A 21,965-nucleotide genomic window follows, 5' to 3' on the forward strand; every position below is an offset into this window, starting at 1 on the left:
TGCTCCATACCCTTTCCAATACTTGGTATTTTCCATCTTTTTTTTTTTTTTAATTTTAGCCATTCTGTTGAGTATGTACTGAATTGCACTCTGGTTTCTATTTCTATTTCATTGGTGTAGGTATTACATTTATTTATTTATTTATTTATTTTGTCTTTTGTCATTTTAGGGTCACATCTGCAGCATATGGAGGTTCCCAGGCTAGGGGTCCAATTGGAGCTGCTGCTGCCAGCCTAAGTCAGAGCCACAGCAACACCAGATCCAAGCTGCATCATCTGTGACCTACACCACAGCTCACAGCAGTGCCAGATCTTTAATCCACTGAGCAAGGCCAGAGACTGAACCTGCAACCTCATGGTTCCTAGTTGGATTTGTTTCCACTGTGCCACTATGGGAACTCTGGTATTCCATTCATTTAAAGTTTCTGTTTTAGCTGTAGCAATATGCTAACCTCAAGGTCCTTCTACAAATAGATAAGCCATGTTGGGGGGGATCAAAAGAGGGGCTGAGTATCCATATGACAGCCATAAAATAAGACTTCTATGTGAGGTCAGCAAAGTGGTGGTCTAGGCACCCATTTTCCATGGAAATTTACTTATTATATATATATATATATATATATATATATGTATATATATATATATATTTATATATATAGTATAATATATATGAGAGAGAAAGAGAGAGGAGAAGGGAAAAATACGGCCTTTATAAGAGCTCTCAAAGATAGTCAAAGATCTCCAGCATTCGGGGAAATGCCCAATCAAGAAAAAGCCACAGTTCAAATTGGTAGAGTAGTTTGTGGCATTTTAACTTGCCTTGGTCCCATCCCCTCCTTTGAAAGGCACAGTTTTCTCCAGACAAGGAAGAAATGTGGTCTCAAATTAGTCTCAAACCATAGGAGGCACAACATACTTTTTCCGTAATCTTCTAACCTGTTTGAGAGTTGTTTGACAAACTAGTCTTTGTTTTACCTACACATAAATCAAACAGGGTAAAACAGTATAATTCAGATGTCAGACTGGGAAACGAAACAAAGTGTGGGTATTGGTCACAAAAGATGCAAGGGAACACCCAGACTTTCAGATGTCTAGGGCAAGAGAACACAGGTGGAGGCATACAATAGACTATCTAAGCTCGAGGGAGAAGATGGGGAGGGGAACTCTTTGGGAAACTTAAGACTTTCCAAAGCAGCTATATAGAGGAAGGAATCAAAAACTCATATACAAACCCAGGTTAGACATATACTAAGAAAAGACTTGAGAATACCTTAAGCCTTCATCTGGGCCTTCATCTGGAGCTTTTTCTAAGACTCAAAGCACATCTAGCTAATAAGTATAGGACTGCTCTAGCATAGGGACAAACTGCATAAACTGGATGAGACGGCTGTTTTTCAAATGTCCAATTTTCAAATCCAGAGCAGGAGAAGGAAAGATGGTGGAAGAGTAAGAGGACATGTTCAACCTCTCCCACAAACGCATCAAAAAAACAGAGCCGCATGTAAAATGACTCACACAGAATGTCAACTAAATGCTGGCAGAATTTAAACCTCCAAAAATAGCAAGAAACTCTTGACATAACTGAGTAAAACAACAGAAAAGAGGAGAGAGAGAGAAGGGAATCAGGATGAGACTAGCATTCCCAAGAGGGAGCTGTGAAGGAGAAACAGAATCCACACTCTGGGAAGCCACCTAACCAACGGAAAGATCAGTCAAGTTGGCAGGATCTCCAAGATGCCAAGAAAAGCGCAGCAGCAGGTCTGAGAACTGAGAAGCAGAGTGAGAGATGCACAGATCATCTGAACCACTGGTGCAGACACCACAGCCTGAGATGCTCCGGTGGGGGATGGGCACTGAGACTTAGGCTCTAGAGGTTAGTCCCTGGGAGCTGGCTGATGTTGGCTCTGTGGGGACAGCCTAAGGGACTAGGGAGCAGTGTGCCACAGGCAGGGGGAGTGATACCCTAAGGGCTGGGGAGTGGAAAGCCATGACAGAGGGAACCCAGGAGAAGGACCAGACCTGCAGGAGAGACAAGGCGCCATTGAGGAGGAGGGGCAGGCTGCCATAGAAATCTCCTTGTGCCCCAGCATGCGCATTTGCCTGCTAGCTAGCAGAGAGCAGAGCATTCACAGAGCATCCCCTCCAAACCCTGCAGCAAGAAGCCACCTGCAATCCATGGCAGACCAGCCCCACCACCCATGGGAAGCCACCTGGTGGTGCACCGTGCCCTGTCCAGCAGTACTCACCCCATGGGAAGCACTATGGCGGCCCACCCTGGAGTGTGCCAAACTACAGTTTGGCTTCCCCAAATTCATGGAAATAGAAAAACATAAGCAAGATGAAGAAGCTCAGAAACCATTCCCAGTTAAAGGAAGAGGAGAATTCACCTAAAGCAGTCAACAGTGAAACACAGATCTGCAGTCTGACAGCCATGGAGTTCAAAAGGGAGATATTGAAAATACTGAAGGAATTAAGAGAAGATATGAGCAGTTATGCAGACTCCCTCAGAAAGGAACTAGAAAATATAAGGAGGAGACAAGAAAAACTAGAAAATTCATTTGCAGAGATACAAACTGAGCTAAAGGCAATAAAGACCAGAATGAATAATGCAGAGGAACGAATTAGTGATATGGAAGATGGAATAATGGAAATCACCCAAACAGGGCAGCAGATAGAAAACCAAATGAAAAAAACATGAAAGCAACATGAGACCTATGAGATAATATAAAGCGGGCCAATCTATGCATAATAGGAATTCCAGAAGGAGAAGAAAAAGAAAAGGGGATTGAAAATATATTTGAAGAAATTATCGCTGGAAAACTTCCCAAATCTAAAGGATACTGATTTCAAGATACAGGAAGCACAGAGGGCCCCAAACAAGTTGAACCCAAAGAGGCCCGCACCAAGAGATATTATAATAAAAATGGCAAAAGTTAAAGATAAAGAGAGGATTCTAAAGGCAGCAAGAGAAAAGCAAAATGTCAATTATAAGGGCACCCCCATAAGGCTATCAGCTGATTTCTCTACAGAAACTCTACAGGCCAGGAGGGAATGGCAAGATATATTTAAAGCACTGAAAGGAAAAAAAAATATGCAACCTAGAATACTCTATCCAGCAAGAATGTCATTTAAAATAGAAGGGGAAATAAAGAATTTCTCCAACAAACAAAAGCTAAAAGACTACAGCAATACAAAACCCATTCTAAAAAGAATACTGAAAAGGCTTCTCTATATTAAAAAAAAAAAGAAGAATAACTAGGATGGAAGAAACCACAATTGGAAAGTGATCACTTAAATAAGCCAGCATACATATCTAACCATGAATGTTTTTTTTTTTTTTAAAAAGACATCAAAATCATACAATGTGGGAAAGGGAAGTAAGGAAATAAATTATTTTTTTTATTTTAATGATGTGTTTGAGCCTACATGACTATCAGGCTAAAGCAAGCAGTTATAGGCAGGGGTTAACATACTTAAAAAACAGGGCAAGCAAAATCAAAACCGAACATTACATTCACAAAAAATGAAAAGAAAAGTACTCAAGCAGAAAATAAATGGAAACCATCCAACCAAAAAAAGAAAGGAAGAATGGAGAAACATAGAATCAACTGCAAAATAAGGTTTAAAATGGCAATAAATAAACATCTATCAATTATCACCTTAAGTGTCAATGGACTGAGTACTCCAATCAAAAGACACAGAGTGGCAGTTTGGATAAAAAAGCAAAAACCTTCAATCTGCTTCCTACAAGAAACTCACCTTAGGACAAAGGACACATGTAGATTGAAAATGAGGGGTGGGAAAGAGATATTTAATGCCAATGGACAAGACAGGAAAGCAGGAGTTGCTGTACTCATGTAGACTTTAAATACTCAAAAGACTTTAAAACGAAGGCCATAAAGAAAGACAAAGAAGGACACTATTTAATGGTTAATGGATCCATTCAAGAAGAGGATATTACAATCGTCAACATATATGCCCCAAATATAGGAGCACCCAGATACCTACAACAAATACTAATAGATATAAAAGGAGAAACTGTTGGGAACACAGTCATAGTAGGAGACTGTAACACCCCACTCACATCAATAGACAGATCCTCTAGATAGAAAACAATAGGGCAACAGAGATCCTAAATGGCACGATAAAAAGGTTAGACTTAACATTTTCAGGACATTAATCCCCCCAAAATAAGAATACACATTCCTCTCAAGTGCACATGGAACATTCTCAAGAATTGATCACATACTGGGGCACAAAGCTAACCTCAACAAATTTAAGAGCATAGAAATTATTTCAAGTATCTTCTCTGACCACGAGGGCAGGAAATTAGAAATCAACCACAGGAAAAAGAAGTGAGAAAAAACCGATTACATGGAGACTAAACAACATGCTACTAAAAAACCCATGGGTCCATGAGGAAATCAACAAGGAAATTAAAAAATACCTCGAGACAAACAATAATGAAGACACAACCACTCAAAATCTATGGGACGCTGCAAAAGCAGTGCTCAGAGGGAAGTTCATAGCAATACAGGCTGTCTTCAATTTGACTGATCTCAAATTGACAACTTAACCCACAACCTAAATGAATTAGAAAAAGAACAAACAAAAGGTAAAGTCAGCAGAAGGAAGGAGATCATAAAGATCAAAGAGGAAATCAATACAATAGAGATTAAAAAAAAAAAACAATAGAAAAAAAAATCAATAAAACCAAGAGCTGGTTCTTTGAATAGTGCGGGGAGCCGAGAAGATACAAGAAGCCAAGGAAGGGAACTTGCCTGAACGGCGCAATTCCAAGGGCAGTCTCCTAATCAGAAAAAGAGGTCTGCCTGAACGGTACAATTCCGAGGGCAGGTTCCTAAACAAGGGGATGCCTGCCTGTAGGGCACAATTCCAAGGACAGGCCCCAGAAGACAATAAGGCTCGCCTGCTGACATAGGTGGAAAACTAAATTTCCCAGGAAATAATTTCCATTTTATGTTGCTGAGTGGGGATTGTTCCATGGATAACTTAGTCTTTTCTGTTATTCACTTGCTATTCAGTTTTTCTCAGTCTTTCCTGATTATTTACTTATTATTCTTATTTCCCATTCTTATTGTCCTGTGATTTGTGATTTAACAAAATTACAATAGTATAATAAAAATTTCACCCTGAAGGACTTTTCCCCTACTTAAATCCAACTTAGTTAAAACATAGTGTTTATCTATTAACTAGTTATATAGTAAACTTTAGAGTTAGGATTTTAATGAGGTCCATAGAAGTTAGCCATATCTTATCCAAAAAGCCTAGCTGTGAGTTTTGTCTTTGATTTTAAAAGCTTTTAAGTGATAGCTAGTTTAATTAAGTTGTTTTATATTTACTGACACCATCTCCCTGCCATTACACTTTGAAGATAAGCACCAGTCTACAAACAAAGTTTGTAAATGCTAAATTCTTGTGTTTTATGGCCTCTTCAAAGTACTAAGTTTAGTTAAGATAGAGATCTTAAAACAGGATGCATAGCTGCTATACCACGTAATAGTTAACCAATGTACTTTTAACACTGTAATGTAATCTATACTGAAAAACTGTCTATATAATCAACCACTTATGCTAATAAAATTTGAGCAGTCCAGCGCCCTGAAAGAAGGGACAAAGCAGCTGTCTCTGTATGTACATTCACCACGTGCATCCCTCTCCGATCAGGAAGTGCATGCTCCCTGACTGCCAGAGCTGGCCTCCGGCAGAACAGATAAACAAAATTGACAAATCTCTGGCTAGACTCACTAAGAAGAGGAGAGAAAGAACCCAAATAAACAAAATCATAAATGAAAAAGGAGAAATCACGCAGATACTGCAGAAATACAAAAAAACATATGAGAATACTATGAACACTTATACACCAACAAAATTGACAATCTGGAAGAAATGGACAACTTTCTAAAGACTTACAGCCTGCCAAAACTGAATCAAGAAGAAATAGATCAACTGAACAGACCAATCACTAGAAAAGGAATTATGTCATAAAAACACTGCCTACAAATAAATGTCCAGGACCAGATGGCTTCACAGGTGAATTCCACCAAACATACAAAGGATAACTTATACCCATCCTCCTCAAACTTTTTCAAAAGAACAAAGTTCTAAGAAGAACAAAGTTCAAAGACACAATTCCCAATTTCAAAATTTACTACAAATCTGCAATAATCAACATAATGTGGCACTGGTTTAGAGAAAGAGATATAGACCATTGGTATAGAATAGAGAAACCAGAAATAAACCTGTACATATATGGTGAAGTGATTTTTGACAAGAGTGCCAAGACAATGCAATGGGGAAGGGACAGGCTTTTCAACAAATGGTGCTGGGAAAAATGGATATCCACATGCAAAAGAAGTTGAACCCTTACCTTATACCATATAGAAAAATCAACTTATAGTAGACCAAAGACCTAAAATATAAGATGTAAAATTATAAAACTTTTCAGAAGAAAGCACAGGGGGAAAGCTTCATGACATTGGACTTGGCAACGATTTCTTGGTATGATACTAAAAGCATAGATAATTTATATTTAATCAAAATCAAAAACTTGTTTTGCATCAAAAGGACGCTATCCACAGAGTTAAAAGGCAACCCACAGAATAGATAAAAATATTCTGAAATCATACATCTGATTATGGATTACTATCTAGAATATATAAAGAACTGTCACAATTTGAGAACAAAGGAAAAAACAAACAAACGGCCCAATTGAAAAATTGGCAAAGGACTTGAACAGATATTTCTCCAAAGAAGATATACAAATGGCCAGCAAGCACTTGAAAAAGTGCCCAATATCACGAATCATTAGGTAAATTCATATCAAAATGATAAAGATACACCATTTCAATTCCTTTAGGATGGCTATTACCAAAAATTTAAAAACAAAAACAAAACAGAATTAACAAGAGTAAGAAAGGATATGGAGAAATTGGAACCCTTGTGTATTACTGGTGGGAATGTAAAACGGTGCATCCTCAGTAGAAAATAGAATGGTAGTTCCTCAAAAACTTAAGCAAAATTACCATATGATCCAAAAACTCTAATTTTGGTTATATACCCAAAAGAATTAAAATCAGGAACTCAAACAGATATTTGTACACTCATGTTCACAGCATCATTATTCACAATACCCAAAAGGTGGTAACACCTGGATTGCTTTCATGTCTTAGCTATTGCAATTAGTGCTGCAATGAACATTGGGATGAATGTATCTTCTTGAATTAGTACTTTCATTTTCTTCAGGTAAAGTATCAAGAATGGAATTGCTGGATCATATAGTGATTCTATTTTTAGTTTTTTGAGGAGGCTCCATATGTTTTCCATACTGGTTTCACCAATTTACATTCTCACCAACAGTGAAGGAGTGTTCCCTTTTCTTCACATCCTTGCCAACATTTTTTATTTGTAGACTTTTTGATAATAGCCATTCTGAAAGGTGTGAGGTTATATCTTCTTTTGATTTGGATGTATCTAATAATTAGCAATCCAAGATATGGAAACAACACAAGTATCAATCAACAAACAATTGGATAAAGAGGTAGTATATAATATATACATACACACACCCGCACACACACACACAATGGAATACTACTCCATATACACATAAACAATGAAATTCTGCCATTTTCAGCAACATGTAAGGACCTAGAGTATATTATGCTTAATAAGATATGAAGGACAGAGAAAGACAAATACTGATGTCATTTGTATGTGAAAACTAAAAAATAATACAAATGAATGCATATAGCAAAACAGAAACAGACTCACAGATATGAACAAACTAGTGGTTACCAGTGGGGAGGGGGAGGGGAAAGATAGTGGTATAGGATTAAAAGATACAAACTACTATGCATAAAATAGGTAAGCAATGAGGGTATGTTGTACAGCACAGGCAATTATAACCATTATATTGTATTAAGTTTTAATAAAATATGATCTGTAAAAATATTGAATCACTATGTTATACACCTGAAATAAAGACATTATAAATCAATATACTTCAATAAAAATGGTGGTAACAATCCAAATGTCCATTTATGGATGAATGGATAAACAAAATGTGGCACTTACTTTAAAATATTATTCAGCTTTAAAAAGGAATGAAATTCAAATACATATACAATCTGGCTGAGCTTTGAAGACATCATGTTAATTGAAATAAGCCACAGAACAAAAATAATATGATTTCACTTGTATAAGATACTAAACAATAATCAAGTTCATATAGACAGAAAGTTGAATAGTGGTTACCAGAGGCCCAAGGAGAAGGAGGAATGGAAGTTACTATTTAGTGGGTATAGAATTTCAGCTTGAGATTTGGGAGGATAGAGGTAATGGTTGCACAACAGTATGCTAATGTCACTGAACTACACACTTAAAATTGTAAATTTTATGTTTTGTATATTCTACCAGAAAAAAAAAGAAACTTCTTGCATGATATGATGGTGAGAGGCTCTAGGTTTAGACAGGCTTGGATCTAGTAATGGTAAAAATGCCAGTAAGTTGAGGCAGGGGAAATTTATTCTTGCTGAATTATCTTGCTTTGAAAGGTTAGCTGAGTGGGCCAATGAGTAGAGAGTTTTAGTCATGCTTCAAGTAATTACTCATGTGATATGTGGAATATTATTAAGGTGCCAAGCACTATAGTTTTGGGTGTTGGGTCAAGTCAAGGTAGGACTCCATCCAAAAGCTCAGGATATGGGTGACTGAATCCATTTTTCGTAATAGTGGTAGGCAGAATAAGAGTATTAAGGTACCAGATAGTTGTAATGTGACTTTGAATAGGCTTAAATTCTGACAACTTGAATGCTAGACAGGAAAACTGAGATTGAAGCCCAGGTATATATATTGAGCCAACTGAGAAACTAGGTATTGGTGGCAGTGGGTAATGGAGATAAAGAGGATTGGAAGATACACTGGACACCAGATAATATCAGATGCTCAATTTAAGGCAATAAGGTTTTAATCCCCAAGCTAAGGCCTTTATTACATTTTCTGCTTTGGTCAAGTTTAGATTCAGGTCTGTAGTGGGCCTGGGACCTCTGGCCCCACATCAATATATACAGCTGGCCTGGTATCCTCAAAGAAGTGGCTGAAGATGACAAGAATATGAAATTAGAGGGGATGGAAAGACTGGACAGGATGTTTTTACCCAGGGATCTATCTCTTAGAAGAAGGTGCTAGTGCATAGCTCATAGAGGCTAGAGAGTTTTCAAGAGGATGATCCTAAATAATGGGCTCTTTACTCACTTGCTTCAGAAATCCAGATGTTTGCCCCCAATGGGCAAGTACAAGTATCTAATTGACTAGAAAAACTCGTACTGAAATTTGGTGATTTCTCAAATATCAGAAGGAAAAATATGTACTTAATGCTTATATGATGTATATATTATATACACACATATGTATAAAATCATCCAACTTTCTTGAAATATCGACAGATTTTGTAGATTCATTCCGTTTTTACATTTTTGAAATGGAAGGTTTAAAAACAAGTAAAGACAAGAACATAAAATTAATAAAGTACATACACACTTAATATTTAATGAAATTCAAACATTTAATAAATTTTGAGTTAGAAAGAAAAGAACTTTAATGAAGTCAATAATCTAAATTTTGATACCATGTGACTTTACCACTTTAAAATGTTCAGAGATGTGTGTGAAAGTTATTTCTAACAGGAAAAACAAATACAATGAGATAGCCACACTCTACTTATCAGATGTAGAGTCTGTGTGGCTGTTAAAATGGACATCATCTCCAACTACCTGCTTTTCTCTTTCATGGAATCTGGGCTCAGATCCTAATATGTGAATTGTAACAGACCAGCTGGAGTTTAAGCTGATTGGAAGTATTGGCAATTCATATTTTCATGCCCAGATTCAGCTTTGTAGGATTACCTTCAAGTTAATAATAAGGAGCAAATGTTCTTTTCTGTCTCACACTTTATTCCTCAAAGATAAATATGAATGAATTCCTTGTCTGATTATCCAGCCTTAAGGAAGTAAAATCAAAGAGGTCAGAAAAAAGACTGCATCCTACGGCATGTGGGATATTGGTAATTTAAGGTTGTTGCCTTTGAGGAAACAGCTCACAAAGTGATTAGAGGCAGGGACTCTGGGGTCAAACTGCCTGGATCTCAATTCTACCACTTGTGAGTTTTGAGACCTTGAGATAGTTATATACACCTTACTTCATGAGGTTGTTGTGAGGATTAAATGATTTATTGTGAAGATTTAATGAGTTAATATAGCTAAAGCATTGAGAGCAGTATCCATATGATAATTAGTACTATATAAACTTTAGGAATTTTTTTTTTGGTTGCACCCACAGCATGTGAAAGTTCCCAAGCCAGGGATCGAACCTGCACCACAGCAGTGACCTGAGCTGCTGCAGTGACAATGCTGGATTCTTAACCTATTGCACAACAAGGGGACTTCAACTTCAGTAATTATTAGTATGACTTTTTTTTTTTAAGTAATATAATCAAAGGAAGAAGTCCAATGGCTTTTGCCATCCTGAAAAAAACACAATTAAGACTTAATCAAGCTCATACAATACAGAGTAAAAAGTTATAACGCATATAAGATTATTTCACATTTCCAATTTAAAATCAAGTTGGCAAGTTTTAGTATTGCATGTGTAGGGTTTACCTTTTGTTGGTTTCAAAAAACAGACATTAACAACTGTCTAAATTGTATTAAACAAAAACTTTGCCATTACTATAGAACACTAAGCCATTTTATGTGCTGAAACTGAAGATCCGAATATTACCTTTTCTTGGATAAACTCACAACTGTTACCAATTTATCTTGCAGCAGCACATGGGTTGGACATTGAGGCCTTATCACCAAGAAAACATCAATTCAAAATATAAATAGCTGCTTCTGACCAAGCCATAAGTAGGCCACAGCAGTGATTCCCCCCAACCCTTTCTTTTGGCTCCACAATTACAGAAGACTAATTTCTTAATCAGAAAGCAAACCAGTATGTGACTTGCTCTTTTACATGTTGATTTCATTTAAATTAGCCCTCTTGAAAGCAATCTTTAATGCAGCACAGCCAAGGAATATTTCAACACCATATTTATTGAAATCAGAAGATTTCCACAGTAAACACAATGGCAAATTTCTGGTATTGAAAAATTTGATGAGAGAAAAAAAGCAAGAACATCCCTCTCTGACATCTAAGTCACAAAACTAAATTTCAAGGCTGTAGAACACTTACAGCAAGAAAGAACATTGCTCAGAAATAAAAAAGATCAGAATTCAAGTTTTATCTCTGCTAGTAACACATTTAAGAAATTAGGATTTTCCAATAATTCTTCAGTTCCAGGGAAAAATAAAACTCATTTGCTCTAAACTATTCTTTCTACAGGTGAAAATTCTGAGGCCCAGGGAAATAACGGTCCTAAGACTAGTCAGCAACAAACAGGGAATTAAGAATCAGCTCCTCTGAGACCCAACCTAAAGAGCTTTCCTTTAGAACATTCTGCTTGTCAACAGATTCATCTGGTATTTATGGGCACTTCCTATGAACTAAGCACCATAGTAGATATGTTTACATATGTTGTCTCTCATGGGTTCCTTTTAAAAATGAAGCAAGCTTTGTGGCTGTATTATTTTGGCATGGCTGACATAACAAAATACCTCAGGCTGGGTGACATAAAGAATAGAATTAAATTTCCTTACATTTCCAGAGGCTGGGAGTCCAATGCCAAGGTGGGGGCAGGGATAGTTTCATTCCCAGGTCCCTCTCCTTGGTTCACAGATGGCTGCAGTCCCCTTGGGACCTTGTGTGGTCGCAACCTTCAGTCTGTGTTGCCCATATCCTAACTCTTCTTACAAGGACACCAGTCCTATTGGATTAGGGCCCACCCATATAACATCATTTTACTTTAATTACCTCATTAAAATCTCCAAATACAGTCGCATTCTGAGCTACTGGGGGCTAAGGCATCTATGCATGTATGTATTTCACAGGTGAACACGGTTCAACCCATAACAATGGTTTCTATAAATTTACCCCAGCATAGTAACCCGTTATAATTTAACCCGTAAAAGCTTAACCTGTTGTATCTCCTCCCACTTTAGTAAATGCTTACTCACCTCTTAAAGCCAGCCCTGCTTCAAACCAAATGCACCTTTTTCTTTCATCTTTTCTCTCTGTTAAATGTCTCTCCTGTTTTTCTCTTTTCCTCATTTGTAATAAGAGCTACTAGCTATTATACAAAATTCTAGGCTCTCTAATCTCTCACATAATCTCTTGTGCTTTTCACAATGAGCAGGCAAGGCAAATTTTAGTTAAGTCCCTTTTACCAAGGTAAAAACTGAGGTTTAGAAAAGTTGAGTAACTTTCCCCAAGTTACACAACAAGTAATGGAGGATCTGTAGTTTGAACTCAGATCTGCCTCCCAGATCTATTCTTTTATTTCTTCTACTTTATCACTTCTATTTTTCCCACTATTTGCTAATACTTTAGGCCCAGCAGTTTTCAGTGGCTTAATTAGCACTGCAGAGCCATGCTGGAGTGAGGAGGTTCCTTTAAAAACATAAATCAGGTGTCTCCCACTTCCTGTTTTTATAAATGTAATTAATATACTGAGCAAAGGAATTCTATTATATGAGAACCAGGCTTGAGCTAAATGGAAGCAAAATGTCTTAAATGTTTTAAACACCTTCATAAAATTGGTTCTGTTATAAACTAAATATATTATTCATTGTCTACTTAAATCTGCTCGCATCATATGAATGTGAAATTAGGACTTTTCCACATCGGCACAGAGAATGACAGAAAATCTCTCACTGAGGCAGTACCCTTAATGTAAATTATATTAATGCTTTGAAAACAGTGTATGCCCTAAGAATATACTCAAGTACAGTGGAGTAGATTATAATTCTTCCAAGACCAGATTCATTCACACAACAAATACTGAAAACCTCCATAATGCCAAGGCCCAGGGAAGGTGCCAGGAATAGCACCATGAACAAGACAGGGAGTGTCTCTACCTTCCTAAAATTTAGAGTCTAATGAGGGAGAAAGACATTAGACCATGATTTGCACAAACAGCAAAAAAGTTACTCTTTTCCTTAGGTCTATGAGGGAAAGTAAAACCACCTGGGTGATCAATCACATAATGGAAAGTTTCCTGGGCAAGCACATAACTAGGAAAGTTTATTCTGGAAGAGCAAGAAGGGCCTCCATTTAAGTTGGAAAAAAAAAGGAGGATAAGATGTGGGGATGTAAAAACATGTAAAAAATGAACTTATTTACAAAACAGAAATAGACTCACAGACTTTCAAAAAACAAACTTATGGTTACTAAAGGGGACAGCTGGGGGTAGGGGGTAGAGGGTAGGGTGTAGGAGGAGGGATAAATTTGGAAGTTGAGATTGACATATCATACTGCTATAAATAAAACATAAGTAACAAGGACCTACTGTATAGCACAGGGAACTCTACTCAATATTCTGTAATAACCTATATGGGAAAAGAATCTGAAAAATAGTGTATATAACTGATTCACTTAGTTGTACACCTGAAACAAAACAGTGTAAATCAACTATACTTCAATTAGTATTAGAAATTAATAATTATACAATTTTAAAGTCTGGGAATAGATAGTTCTTTTGGATTAAAAAAAAGATGTTAGCTAGATTAAAAAAAGACGGAGTGTTGCAAGGAGGCGGGGGGAAACCACATTTACAAAGGCCCTAACAAGTGAAGGTGCTCAGCACACAGGAGGGACAGAGGGATTGCCAGAGAGGCTATCAGGAAGAGTGAGGAGAGGGGCATAGCCAGATATACAGGACCCTGGAGGTGAGGATGAGGAAGAAGAAAAAAAGATATAACCCAGACTACTTTTGAGGGAAACTCTATTCTGATATTTTCTTAATTAAATACAAAACTAGTTCAGTGTATCTTCTTACAAAAAGAAAAAAGAAAATCTGTATCATTACCATAGTATTGCAGCCCCCAGTACCATATCAGTAGCAGACACATTTTGTTGGCCACCATAGCTATTGTTCTGTGTATTACCTAGAAGAACAGAAATGGATAGTAATGAGGATGGTAACAACCATCACAATGAAACCTTGCTATCATCATGGAAGCCTAAAAACAAAATCGAGAAATTTGCTAAAAGCATAGATATCAGTTGCTCTCACTACACACACGCGCGCGCACACACACACACACACACACACACACAAAATGATAACTATGTGAGGAGATAAATTCACAGTAGTAATCATTTCACTATGTATATTTATATCAAAATAGCATCATGTTTTACAAGTTAAATGTATACAATTTTTCTTTTTAAAAAAAGCTGAGAAAAGAAAAATGGCTCTCCATCTGAGATTTAGCAAAGCAGCCTGGCTAAAGAAGGTGGCTATTTTTTTTTTTAAGAAACACTAATGAACTCAAAAAAATCATAGGACTTTCCTAGGATTATACTAAGTCTTGAAAATTCTGACTTTTCTCCATGGTTCCTTTCCCATTCTCTTCAGTTATTTCTTAAATGTCTGGTCTTACAAAGACAAGAGTAAATAGAAGTCAACATTAAATGAGAGATTATAAGATTTCAGATTTAAGTACCAAAGAATAAGTCAAATAAAATACTACATTTCCTATTTCTGCTAAAAAGTACAAGCATATGTAGAAGGGGCATTCTTCATTATCTGTAGTCATTCCTCTCTGTGGAAAAATCTTTATGAAACACTGATATAAATATGAGACTTTGTTCTTTGTATTAAACTATAAAGATTGCATATAAAAAAGAAGGCTAATAAAATGTACAAAGTCTGATCTATAAAACTGATACCAACAGCTAAAATATTGAGTGTTTATGTGCAAAGCACTATTCTAAGGTATTTCTTGTTTCAAAATTTTATTTGAGTATAGTTTTATTTTTGTTTTTCTCTTTTTATGGCCACACGTGTGGCATATGGAAGTTCCCAGGCCAGGGGGCAAATCTGAGCTGCAGCTCAGCTTGCAGCAATGCCAGATCCTTAACCCACCAAGTGCAGCCAGGGATCAAACCCACATCCTCACATAGACAATGTTGTGTCCTTAACCTGCTGAGCCACAATGGGAAATCCTGAAGTATCACTGATTTACAATGTTATGTTAATTTCTGCTGTACAGCAAAGAGACCCAGTTATCCATATATACATATTCTTTTTCTCGTGCTATCTTCCATCATGTTCTATCCCAAGAGATTGGACATAGTTCCCTGTACTGTACAGTAGGACCTCACTGCTCATACATTCTCAATACAGTAGTTTGCACCTATTAACTCCAATCTCCCATCCACCCCAACTTCCTCCCCCTCGGCAATCACAAGTCTGTTCTCTATGTCTGTGAGTCTCTTTCTGTTTCCTAGATGAGTTTGTGTGGGTCATATTTTAGATTCCACATTTAAGTGATAAAATGTGATATGTCTTTCTCTTATATCTATTTTCTTATTCAAGCTACAAATTGTACCTGAGGCACAGAACAGTTAAATAATTTTCCCTCAGCCAATAATTGGTGGAGCAGAGCCCCCAAATATATTTCCAACTAGGCTGAGTGAGAACTAACACGTATTAGAAATATACTTGTTTTATAGCTCTGCTAAGGAGTTTATGTACCTTATCTAATTTACTCTCCATAAAAACATTCTGTGATTTGTATTACTGTTGCCATTTTTTCCAGATGGGAAAACTGAGATTCATAGATAAAAGTGATAACTAGTATATGCTAATGCTGGAATTCAAATAAAAATCTACCTGTATATAAAAGAATGCCAGACATTAAAAATTACCATCAATAAAGATGTATCCTTTAGGCCATGTCTTCCTCATATAACAAGGGTGATATATTATATTAATGTAATAATGGTAACAATACACTAATTTGAAAAGATATATGTACCCCCATGTTCACTGCAGCTTTATTTATCATAGCCAGGACATGAAAATAACTTAATGTCCATCTAATGATAAATGGATAAAGATATATACTTATATATATAAAACTTCCAGTTATAAAATAAATAAGTCCTAGGGATGTAATATACAGCATGGTGACTATAGTTAATAATACTGTGTATTTGAAAGCTGCTAAGAGGGTAAATCTTTTTTTTTTCTGTCTTTTTCTAGGGCTGCACCCATGGCATATGGAGGTTCCCAGGCTGGGGGCCTAATCGGAGCTGTACCCACCGGCCTATGACAGAGCCACAGCAACATGGGATCCGAGCCACATCTGTGATCTACACCACAGCTCACGGCAATACCAGATCCTTAACCCACTGAGCAAGGCCAGGGATCGAACACGCAACCTCATGGTTCCTAGTAGGATTCGTCAACCACTGAGCCACAACGGGAACTCTAGAATAGGGTAAATCTTAAAGTTCTCATCACAAGAAAAAAAATCTGAAACTCTGTGTGGTGATAGAAGTTAACTAGATTTATGGTGGCCATTTCACAATATATGCATATACTGAATCATGATGTTATATGCCTGATACTAATACAATGATATCAATTATATCTCTAAAATTTTTAAAAATAGAAATTAAGTATCAGAGATAAGCAAGCTAGTGACCTCACAAATCCCTTAGGCAATAAAATATAGATATGGCTAATTTTAACAAGAAAAGAAAGATAAACTCAGAGCAATGTTTTTTAACCATTTTGGTCACTGCCACACATGATACATCCAATTTTAAATACAGTTTGAGGTGTTCATGGCTATGCTCATAAATCCATGAATGAGCACACACTAATGGGGATCCTAAAAAGCCAAGGCAAGCCCCATAAAACTGTGGCACTGAGTTTTCAAAAGCATCTCTCTCCCAGTTCTGTTTTCCCTAATGCCTATCCATTAAGTGTGATTTATCCAGGCATAGGTGATTCATTTTTCTTATCTTTCTATCACATATTTTTAGGCATCTATTATATGTAAAGTACTATGCTGGACTCTGGAAATAAAAGACACACTATATAGTCCCTCCTTTAATATTCAGTGAAGAAATCACACACACACACACACATACACACACACGCACGCACGCACACACACACACACACACACATATATATATATATATATATAGAGAGAGAGAGAGAGAGAGAGGTAGAGAGATACAGAGGGAAGGAGAAAAAGAGACAGAAACAGAAAGACAAAGGGAGACAGAGAAAAGCAAAAGGCCCTACAAAACTCAATGAATACAGCTTGCTATAGGAGCCTTTAGAAAGGCCACTTATTATCTAACAAGGATGAGGGCTTCAGTGTTCACCTTCAAATGGGCAGTAAATAGGACTTGCACAAAAAAAAACATGGGCATGCATTACTGACTACTGTAACTTTCCATCACAGTACTATGGAGTTGAAAAGGAACATGATCAGAGCTGTGCATTACAGACATTTAATTGTCAGTATAGGATAAATTATAGCAGTCAGGGTGGGGACAAAGAAGATTAGAAGGCTCTCATAATAATTAAAAAGAGAAGTGAGGAGGGCATGAAATGCTGTGGTAGCAAAATGACTGGAAAGGAGGGGGCAGAGAAGAGTAGAATCAACAGAAGTTGATGAATGTGAAAGGCTATAAAGATGGTGGACTCAAGGATTCTTAGCTTTTGAGCCATCGTGAACTGGGAGAATGGTGAGATTAAGGAAGCCTAGAAGAGAAGCTCTATTTTATGAGCTCCACTTCAAGCCTATAGAATTTGAAATACTAGCAAGAGATGTTCAGGAGAGGTATTTATCAGGCAACTGTAAATTCAATAACTTTTTTGGGGAGGAATATTGAATCTTCTGCTCAGAAGTGAGAACTTTAGTCAGTCACTTACACATTACTGAACCTAATGATATACCAAGCACTCCACAAGGAACTGAAAAAACAAAAATGAATATAACACAACATTTCATGATCAAAAGCTTGGAGATGTGTGGTAGCTTGTCTTCAAGATGGCTATCATTAATTCCTTCCTTCCCTTATGTGTGTATACCATTCATTCCCTCACTGAGAAGTAGAGTCTATTTCTCCCCTTCTCTTGAGTGGAGGCTGGCTTACAAACATGTTTAACCAATGCAATGTGGGAGAAGTGATGTTCTAGGAGTTTCAAAGCTAAGTCACAGCAAGTCCTGCAACTTCTGCTTAGGGCCTCTGGGAACATTTGCTCTTGGGAGACCAGTTGCCATATATGAAGTCTGATTAATCTGAGACTATCATGCCACACAAAGAAGTCCCAAAAAGTGAGACACTATCAGAAGAAAGAGGGAGAAGTCAAGGAGCACCAAGACATCAGATATTTGTATGAAGAAGCCATCTTTTATGTAGGTCCTCCAGCACCAGCTGCCTAGATTTAATGCCATGTCAGTCAGTGTTGAACCAACCAGCCAAGCTCCTGCCAAATTCCTTACTCACAAATTCATAAAAATACTACTATTACTACTACTATTATTAAGAAGCAGCAGAAAAAAAGAATGTTATTTCAAGCCACTTAATATCATTAAGTTATGGGGTATTTTTTTTTCCTTTTAGGGCTGCACCTTCGGATATGGAAGTTCCCAGGCTAGGGGTCAAATCGGAGCCTCAGTCACCAGCCTACACCACAGCCACAGCAATACGGGATCCAAACCGCATCTGAGACCTATGCCGCAGCTTGCTACAATGCCAGATCTTTAACCCACTGAGTGAGGCCAGGGATCAAACCAGCATCCTCATGGATCCTAGCTGGGTTCTTAACCCACTGAACAATGATGGGAACTCCATTTATGGAGTATTTTTTAATGCATCAATAAACATCCAAAACAGAATGTGAGAATAAACCAGATGACACAATATATTTGGAGAGGCAGGCATGCAAGAATTAATAATACTGTGTGACAAATGTAATATTTTAACTAGAGAGAGAACACAAAGAGAGATGACCCAAAAGGGACTTTTTTTGAAGAATCAAGAAAATTAAACTAGCAAGCTGTTCAAGATACTTGTAAAATATATATTAGAAAGACATATTTTACTCACCTGTTTATTTACTTACATGGTTTCCATTCAGTTTCATTTCTATAATAAAGGCAAGCAGTAGTCAAAGAGAAATTACAAACTATCATGAGCAGTTAAAGAGCAAAGTTGATTATGGCAATTTAGGGGTGTGAATGCCATTTATGAGTTACATTTTCAGTCAATAACAATAGAGTAGGAATATGCATGCAATTCACGGCAATTTGAAGACAAATTAGATCTAAATAGTTCTAATTAAGCTTATATAGATCAAAGTATCATGGAAGTTGTCTTTATTTTCCCAAAAATGTGCTTATGAACAGGTCAGTTTTACTACATAAAACACAATAAGATTAGTAATGTAATTGCCTAGAAGATGATACACAAGGTATGGTTGATAAACAGTAAGTCAATACTGTGTATAAACCAAGGAACAAGAACATCTTGGCCTCTATGTTCCCTGTATGTTAGCATCTGAGTCTTAATGTGAAATAAATCAAGTATGGCTTTATTATGTTCCACAGGCCCATTATTGGTTCATTACTAAAAAAGTAACTGAGTACAGCGTTTACAAGTATTTTTAAATTCCACTCTTGACCCCAAATGTTATTGATGATGATTTACTTTAGTAGATTAGGGCACACTTTTCTGAACACAAAAGTCTAAAAAAAATAAGGGCTGGAGTTCATTGTGTCTTTTTTTAGATTCCACATGTAAGTGATAGCATATGATGTTGGTATCACACTGTCTAACTAACTTCACTTAACATGATAATTTCTAGGTCCGTCCATGTTCTTTGCAGAACAGATATTGCTCAATAGACTGAAAAACTTATGGTTTCCAAATGAGACAGGTTGGGGGATTGGGGAATGCACTGGAGGTTTGAAATAGAAATCCTATAAAATTGGGTTGTGATGATCATTGTACAACTATTAATGTAATAAAATTCATTGAGTAATAAAAATAAGAGAAAGGGCTGGAGTTCTTGCTGTGGCGCAAAGGAATCAGTGATGTCTTGGGAGTGCTGGGACATAGGTTCAACCCTTGGCCCAACACAATGCTTAAGGATCTGGCATTGCCACAGCTGAGACTTAGATTGCAACTGTGGCTAGGATCTGATCCCTGGCCCTGGGAATTCCATACACTGTGGGGTGGAAAAGAAAAAAGAAAGAAAGAAAGAAAGAAAGAAAGAAAGAAAGAAAGAAAGAAAGAAAGAAAGAAAGAAAGAAAGAAAGAAAGGAAGGAAGGAAGGAAGGAAGGAAGGAAGGAAGGAAGGAAGGAAGGAAGGAAAGAAAGAAAGAAAGAAAGAAAGAAAGAAAGAAAGAAAGAAAGAAAGAAAAGAAAAAACGGCTTCTGATAACACAAGCTTTATTTACAAAAAGCAAAGAAATGAATGTTTATAGGGCTACCCATAAATCTTTCTGGATTCTTTCCTGTGTTAATAAATGCCATCTTTATAAATTTTTTTGGGGGGGGGCTGCCCCTCCACATATGGAGTTCCTGGACCAGGAGATCCAAGCTACAGCCCTGGGAATGCCAGATCCCTTAATTCACTGTGCAGGGCTGGGGATCGAACCTGTGTCTTGATGCTGCAGAGATGCCACCAATCTTGTGCCACAGTGGGAACTCCTCACCTTTACAACTGTCAAAACAAAGGTACCATGCTTTCTTGAAGAGAGAAGAGCCCTACCTGAGAATGTCCAGTGATCAGTTCGTAAAGGGCTTCGGCCTCTTCTGGATACTGAGGGTTCAGATTAAAATGTCTACTGGAGTATTCTTTAAGTTCACTTCTATTGCTAATGATCAAGTCAGTCAACCTTTAATTTGGATTTCTTTATATACAAAGCCCCGAGAGATCTGAATTGAGAGGTAATGTTATTAAGCTTATTTTTCCTGGACCATCAAAGATACAGGTCTTACTTGAAATTTCTCACCTCTTTTACTGGTCTGTCATCTAACCGGTGCAGGGACTCTTTTTGGCTGATAGGGAGGTTCTATTTTGTGTATCTGCCAACTCTTCTTTAAAGATCTTAATCATTCCTTTCTCTCTCATCCCCTTTCCTCTTTGAATCCAGAAACCCCTGGGATGTCCCTGTCAGAAACCTGTATCAAAGAAATTTAAGCCATATCAATAAAGCCACACTACATTTAGTTGAGGAAAAATTAAGGGCACCTGTTTCAAAGGATGACTTGGGCTACTAAACTATGAAGCTATTTCCACTTCAGAGGCACTAAGAATGTGTAGCTGGCTTCACTGCTAATGTATGATAAGCCTATCTATCTTAGTCATCCTGTGAATTCAGAGCCCTTAATCACCACAGCATCTAGGATCTTCAATAAGAAAATGTCAAAGGAAGGAAGGAAAGGGAGTCTTTTTTTTATTGTTATTTCCCAATACAATTTTTTTTCCTACTGTACAGCATAGTGACCCAGTTACACATACATGTATACATTCTTTTTCCTCACATTATCACACTCTGTCACAAGTGACTTGACATAGTTCTCAGTGCTTAACAGCAGGATCTCATTGCTAATCCACTCCAAAAGCAATAGTTTGGAAAGAGTCTTAATAGGACTGACTGAAGGAAACACATAAACACTAGCATATACAGGAGAAGATTCACAAATGGAGAATGGAAGAGAGAAAAAAGAAGATGAGAAGAGTATTGCAGGGAAAACTGCTGATGGGGTTAAGCACGGCATCTTTTAACAAGAGCTTTAAACGTGTAGATTTAGAATGCTATAAAACCCCAAATGCCAAATTCTAAGCTGTACAGTTTCTACATCAATCATCCATATTCATAAAGTTATGACTTGTTTTTACTTATATAAGAAACATTCAATTGGGAAAGGCATCCTGAGGTATAATGACAGAGTATAATAATACTGTGAAGTATGTATGAAATAACAGGAAGTTAAGCAAAACAAACATTACATCACTTAGTATTA

General features: G+C 37.0%; 1 long non-coding RNA gene across 4 annotated transcripts in view; it reads right to left on the reverse strand.

The window, feature by feature from the left end:
• Window positions 1-21,965, reverse strand: part of LOC146394699 (uncharacterized) — a 759,738-nt gene that overhangs the window by 126,671 nt on the left and 611,102 nt on the right. The window contains exon 6 of one of the 4 annotated variants that reach the window (XR_014834665.1): window positions 18,538-21,119. The exons of the other annotated variants lie outside the window; for them this stretch is intronic. This is a non-coding gene — a long non-coding RNA (uncharacterized LOC146394699). Of the gene's footprint in view, window positions 1-18,537; window positions 21,120-21,965 lie in introns of those variants that run through there. 4 annotated transcript variants of the gene reach the window in all.

The sequence above is a fragment of the Sus scrofa genome, chromosome X (assembly GCF_054392235.1).
Source record: "Sus scrofa isolate SSC_HxYL_T2T_F1_AM1 chromosome X, Sscrofa_HxYL_maternal_Yorkshire_Landrace_v2.0, whole genome shotgun sequence".
NCBI classification, from domain to species: domain Eukaryota; kingdom Metazoa; phylum Chordata; class Mammalia; order Artiodactyla; family Suidae; genus Sus; species Sus scrofa.